We start from the raw sequence: 7,513 nt of genomic DNA, 5'->3' as shown, positions 1-7,513 counted from the left end.
CAGGGACCGGACAACAGCAGCGCACTGCTCCCCAAGGGGATGGGATAAAATGCAGAGGAAAATTTCTCAAATGTGAGGTCAATAAAGTTCAGTTATTATTATTACTTGAGATTTGTTGTACAAAATGTTGGAAACACTGGCATCCCTTTTATACTATAATCTACCTAATGTTGCTTTATCACATTAAAAAACAATAAATTACAATTAAGTTGAGGTTGTGTTTGAGTTATTATTATGTCAAAGACATTAAAACCCTCATATTACTGTAGCTGGAAAACCATATTTAGTCAATTAGACTTCATCCAGACAACCGGTGAAAGAAGAGCTGCTCAAGCGCTCCAGAAGACAAACAAAGAAATGGATGATTTCAAACAGATGGTTCCAGCTGTAGCCAAATAATTTGTGCAAAACATGAAGATGTTCCTTCTATCAGACCTCCACAGAGAAAACGTATGTGTTGGTAAGTTAGCCATTATGACTGTTAGATCCATTAACTTAGGGCAGATTTGCATGACTCTGAGAACAGCCTGTGAGTTTCAACGCCGGTCCAGTTCTATACCAGTGGTTCATTTTGCATAGTTCTGAGCTGTGGGTTTAGACACATAGGACTGCTTTTGTTTTTGGAGCAAAAGCTCAGGTGCAGAATTTAATCTTCTGATTGTACCCACTGCTGTCACCTAGTGAACGACTTAGCAAACAGCTCCAAATACGTCCCTCAGGTAGGACGTCGGTACTTGGTAAACTCTTTCTAATGCATACCTGCTGCAAAAACTTCTTCATACTTTCTATTGATCAGCTTAAATTGTTTTAAATATGTATAAAACAAGATTTTATTACAATTTATTGACTGTGTGTTACTACAACAAAACAAAAATACAGCAGAACACATCCTGGCACAGCCTCACCTCTAACCTTTTTTTTTTTTTTAGATCAGACGAACTGAGCCAGCTCCATCTAAGGTGTGTCAGGGTGCTATAAATCTCCAAGGAAAAGAACATGAAGAAATCAGATCCCAGCCGTTAGCTGCTCTGCACTCAGTCAGCGAGAAGTCAAACACACGCCTACAAGGAAGAGTTTGTGGCCAACAATGGTGTGATAAGACATCTCTTTATTCTGCAGAGCATTTGAAATGAGGCAGGAATGCTGTTATCAGTTATTTACTCTGCCGTCGTTAACATCCGCATGACAGCATTGTGCCGAGCTTTGGAAGGAAAGTCTTGGTTCATCTGCTGTAATTTATGCACCTAAACTAAATCAGAGCTATGCAAACTGTTGGGTCCGGATTGTCAGACAATAAATAAAACAGATGACTTTATTTTATAGCAATCTGTTAACATTCATAGAGCAAAGTGAGGTAAACCAGAAAAAAACTCAAAAACAGCTTTAGTATTCTCAATTCTCAGCAATTAAATAATTATTCAAGCCATTGACTTCAGTGCATTATCAGGTTTTAATGTAATACAAAAAATGGCATATTTTACCTTTAACAAAGTATGTCAAAGAAGTAACCTCCATTTTACAGCACACACAGCAGCAATTTTGGTCTCCACCAGCTTCATATTTCTAGAAATTAAAAAATTACAAAACCCGTAAATAGAGGTAGCATTGACAGGATTGGATCTTTAGGCTCAGCCTTTTGAACTCATGAATATACTTTAGACTACTCAGTCTACTGTGGCTCTGCCTGTGTGTCTAGGCTTGCTGTCCTGGAAGGTTGAGCCTCTGCTCCAGTGTTATGTTGTTCATTCATCAGATTTTCTTCTTTACATCAAGTTGATGTCCAGCTGATAACTTTTATCCATGTTTGCTGTGTCTAAACTGTTTGTGGTTTTCTCTCAATGACAGATTTCTTTCTAGGTTTTCAGTCGCACCATACTCTCTCAGATGATGGATTGAGCATGGCTCTGTGAGATTAGATTTTAGAAACTAACCCGAATCTAAACCTATCAAACCTCCTCGATCTATCTGCTGTGTTCCTTGGTCTTAATGATGCTGTGAGTATAAAAATATTCTCCAGCCAGCCCCTAAAGCTGGATCTACAATACCATTTTGGCTACTATACTCAGTTAGGTTTATTAGAGTGGTTAGGAGACTTCTGAAGGCTTCTAATTACACTGGCTTGTATTTAGGAGTATAACAAATGCATGTCAAACTTTTCCTATGCTTATTAAAAGACATTTTTTTAAACCATTTTGGAGTTGGACATCACATAGAAATCTCCAAATGTTTAAAAGGAGTGAATGTCTTTGCAAAGGACTATATATTTCTATATTACTAACAACTTAAAGCAACAAATGTTTATTGATGTTTTTCCTTAGGCATGTTTAGATGTAATGTATAGATCTATTTTGCAGGAACACAAAAAATATAAAAACTTCCCACATGGATGCGTGCTTCTTTTTTCTTTTGTTTGTTTTGTTTTCTTGTGCGTTCATTCAAGAGATTTAAAGGTAATTACCTGCTCGGCTTCCACTGCAATTAAACGGCTGGTTCACAGTTACCTAATTAATGCAAGAGCATGCACAGCTGCCATTAGTGGCCATGAGGGGTGGAATATTCTGACTGAAACCCGTCAGAACAAGCTCTCCTCTGTTGGAGCCGGTGTAACAAAAACTTAAAAAACACACACATATATACATATATATTTATCACAATATACAAATACACATACTTAATCAGTAATTCTGTAAAAGGCCAAATAACTTTTTTTCTCGTAGTGGGCAATTACGCAAATTATGACCCTATTTTAAGGTTAGTCAGAAAGCTGAACTAAATTATCAACTACGTATTTTCTAAATACCAGAACACTTAAAAAAACATTTTTTTTTTACTTTTCTGTAAAGTTTTATGTTTACATTAAAATACTTCAAACATTATAAAATCATGACTGTTTAATGTTCTTATAAGTTACATAACAACAGTAGAATTAGATCAGGGCACACCTGTGGATGTATATCAAGCAGCCCGTCTGTACGTCTGGTACATACTTGAGCTGTACCTCAGCAGGCCTGAAGGTTTAATGCTCATACATAATATACTGTTCTATACTATAAACACTATTGGATTGTCCAGTCAATATAATATTCAGGAGGGAAACAGACCTTTTCTCTTTGACAAGAACAACACAAAAGACTATTAAATAGTTTGGGGGAAAAAAAGAAGGAAAGATCTTAATTTTTAGACTTATGTTCTGTTGTTTGATGGAAATGAAAATTAAGTGATCACCGATACTGACAGTTGTTCTGAGGAACAGTTTTCATTATATATTTGGAGGGACAAGGAGGAAGCTTTCAACCGTGAAAACCCATTGCAACTTTACAGGTGCGGCAGCTTGACGTCTAAACAGAACAGATGATGTCATGAGGAACATTGAGTGTATTAGTACATGAGTACATTATTTGAACATACTGAAGAAAGACCTCTGAATATCAGCCAGGAATTAAAGCTTGGGTGCAAATGGATGTTCTGACTGAACAATCTGAGTTAGAAGTAAAACATACAAATTGAAAAAATATATCTCTTTATTTTCTGGCATTTACCAAGATAAACCATTTTAGTTGTCCCATCCAACTCAAAACATTAACTATTTATTTTGAATGAATGTCTGACAGTAAGAAGAAAAGTAGATATATCATCTTATGCAGTGCAGTTAATATATATCTGGTGTAATAAGACATTCCAATTAGGTGAAAGTAAAAATGAAACAAGTGAACGTGGCTCAGTGTTGCTATGTCAGCATGCACTCAATCAGAGGTGGGTGGCAATTTGTTACATTTACTGAGTTACATTTGCTTGAGTAACGATTTGAAAAAAAAAGTACTTTTAGTAGTACGTTTACTGTGCCCTACTTCTTACTTTTACTTGAGTAACATTCTTGTAAAGTATCGCTATTACTACTCAAGTAAAATCTCTTGTACTCTGTCCTCTGTGATTAATTTCTGTTTCTGTTCCAAAATCAGGTAAACAAACAGTAAACAGTAGATATTACCAGTGGAGATTCATTGCCGTGTCCTAACATATATACAATTCTCTTTGCAAGGGTTGGTTTTTTATAGGTTTTATGTAAAAAAAAAAAAAAGGATGAAAATATTTCTTCAGCACAAATTTGTTCCTGTATAGTCATGGAAATGTATTTGTATTTAGGCATCTAAGTCTTTAAAATGCAAGAACTTGCACGTAAAGTCTGTGTCAGAATAATAAGCATTAAATCTGATGTTTTTATCCAAAGGTTATTCAGTACTCAAGTAGCCTTTCTATTGAATACTTTTTTTTACTTTTACTTGAGTCATTTCTAGGATGATTACTTTTTTACTTGAGTAAAATAATGTCAAAGTAGTTATACTCTTACTTGAGTACAATTTTTGGGTTCTCTACCCACCTCTGATTTCAACCCAAAAGGCTTTTTTCTTTATATTTTTTGTGTATTTAGGATCTCTTAAAATCTCTCAAAATGCAGAAAACTTTAATTTCCATGTTTGAGGTTTTGTTGCAGACCTTCGCCAAGTGGGACCCCGTTAAAATACACATTCAATTATGAAGTTTTCAATCTATTTTTAAATATATATACTTTTAAATCACATTTCATTATTTATTCATAATTTTTAATTGTTTTTTTTATTTATTGTTACATTTAGTAGATTCTAGATGGCTATATACAAAAAAGTAAGGGTACAACAAGTTAATAGCTGAGGAAATTAGTTATTATATTTATGCTGTGCAACATAAGCAACCAAAGATTCCCCCCAAAAGTGTGTCAGTGCTTAGATTTTGTGTTTTCAGCACAACAAAGTACCGTTGGAATTGTAACCAGTCAGATGCTAAAAGTAGCGAGTAGAGCTATTACTGAGTTGGTACAGTTGAATTTTAATAAGTATGAATATGGGCTGCTCGGTGACGCAGTGGGCACTGCTGCCTTGCCGCAAGAAGGTTCTGGGTTCGATTCCTGGCCGGGGGTAATACTGCATGAGCTTGCATGTTCTTTCTGTACATGTGTTGGGTTCTCTCTGGGTACTCTGGCTTCCTCCCGGAGTCCAAATAAACAGGACTGTTAGGTTGATTGGCTTCTCTAAACTCTCCTTATATGTGAGTGTGTGTGTGAATGGTTGTTTGTCCTGTTTGTCTCTGTGTTGCTCTGTGATTGACTGAACGACCTGTCCAGGGTGGACCCCGCCTCTCGCCCGTAGACAGCTGGAGATAGGAACCAGCACCCCTTGCGACTCCATCTGGGATAAGGTTTGACGAAAAATGAATGAATGGATGGAGCATGAATTTGAACATTACTGCATCTTGATCTGTACGGTTTGATAAAAGAAAACCTCTAAATAAAAGTAGACAAAATTTTATTCCACTAATTAAGTGCAAAGCAAAGTGTAAAGCATTGTATCCATTACACCTGATAAAGTATAACAAGTATTGTCTCTGTGTAACATAGAGTTTTTTCTTGGTAACATATCTTGATTATATGTTACATCTTTTTATTATATTCTCATACGCTTGACTAAAGGCTCAATCAAAGTCTGCATCAGTTGAAAGTGTGCAGTTATAAGGCTATTATGCCCGTATCTTCACCTCCTTATGATGGATAATAAAACCTTTACGGGTGAAACCTTTTCTCTGTTCTACAGTGGGTCACTCATAGATCTGCCATAAACGCTACAGCGACAAAAATGTGACAGTAGCAACAATGACCTTTAGTGTCAAGATTATTTTTTCTGTCAGCAATTTATTTGCCTTGTCTGTCACACGCAGTAGCAGGTTATCTGTCCAAGTCTATAAGCTCTTTTTATTTCTTTTTTGTTAACAGTTAATGTGTAACCAAAGCGAGAGGGGAATCAGCACATTTCCTCATATATAGATCGATGTTGGCGTGGCTGTGCTCTGAGGGAGCTAAATGGGATCTTTGTCAGGAGAGCGGCGCATCTCATGCAAAGTGAAGCAGAATCGAAGAGCTAAAACTACTGATGCAGTAACTCTGCATCAAAGTCTTCTTTTTTTTTTTTTTTACCTTTTGTATAATTCGATTAAGCCTGAGAATTATGAAACATCTATCGTCCCACAGTCACCCTATCCTCTGCAGCCACAGCTGTCACATTTTAATGATAAACTCTGCTGTTTCCATGAGTGAATAACCTGTTTTTACTGTAAACATAAACTTTGACATCAGCGGGCTTCTCAGGAGCTCCTCTGAATCCACTCTGCTTGTTTAAGTTAGCTTTTGAACAATTAAGACTCTGGATCCGTGCCACATTATGTGAAACCCAAGTTATCTATTATTTCATGAGTAAAGAGAATAAACTTCACAGTCAGTCAAGCATAGCTCTCGGTCTTGTTACCCTGTGATTACTCAAAGCTTTAACAGTTTCCTTCTTTGCTAAGACAGAGGATATGACTCCTTTCTAGCAGATTTAATGTCATGAGAAGTATTTTTAATCTGGCTGATTACTAAAGAAAAGATGCAAAATGTAAATGTTAAGGTCCAAGGATTCAAACATATAAACCGGTGTAAAATTTATAATTTTATGGTTTTGCTGGCTTTAATAATATGTGAAATGATGAGCAAAAAAGGTCCAGTTGCTGAGAAAATAACTACATGTCAGGAAAAAAATTACGAGGAAAGTCCTAATGCAGTATTTACAAGAGAAGAAAATATTTTAGTAAATTAAGAAAAGGAAAAATACAGTTTTAGAATGAAAATGTCAATTAACTAAATTTGTGACAACATACTGAGGAAAGAATTTTTTTGGAATGAAAGGTTCACGGTCAATTCAACTCATAATAACTGCTATAAATTTTAGAAAAGGTCCACAAAATCTGTCAGTAGCACTGCACACATTATGCTACTGCCTGAATTTTGATATCTGGAGATCACAGTTGGCCTGTTAAACAGGCCTTTATTGTTTACATTTTCTTTTTATTAATAAAGATCCTTTATTTTCTGTCAACATTTACTAACAGTATGTCTGGTATATTCCATAAAGGCTATATCCTGCTTTTGATCCTAAAAAGGCAGAGGGATTAAAATAATAATGGAGAAAAACTTTCTTGTTATCTTGAAACTCTTGCTTACTATCCCACAGCCTCCATTAAAAATATATTTATAATCTAGATTTGTGGTTTAGAGATCCAGTTTATTTCATAACTTTTTGTATTTCTGTGATTGCCCTGACTTCATTTTAAACACCAAACTACTAGTAAAAATACTTTAATGCAAGCTTGCTTCCCTCTACCACAGTGTCCACACCAAAGATGGTGGGCAGTCAGCATGCATGTTGTCAACCAATTATTATTGTTAACTAGATTGATTTCTTGAGCTTAGAACCATGCTGTCACTACTTAGTACTTTTAAAGCTGAAAAACCTCTGGCGTCAGAGAAACAGCAGATTTCTCTGTTCATCTCTACAGAAAATCTGCATCATTGCACCTGCATTTTGCTCTATTCGCGTTCAGCATTAGTTATTTTTTGTTAAGTAGGTTTTTGATTTTTATAGGAAATATATATATATATATATATATA

Source organism: Cyprinodon variegatus, unplaced genomic scaffold (genome assembly GCF_000732505.1).
Source record: "Cyprinodon variegatus isolate N-32 unplaced genomic scaffold, C_variegatus-1.0 Scaffold14, whole genome shotgun sequence".
In the NCBI taxonomy this organism is placed as follows: Eukaryota; Metazoa; Chordata; class Actinopteri; order Cyprinodontiformes; family Cyprinodontidae; genus Cyprinodon; species Cyprinodon variegatus.
The sequence above is the reverse complement of the archived record's forward strand: the minus strand, read 5'-3'. Positions refer to the sequence as shown.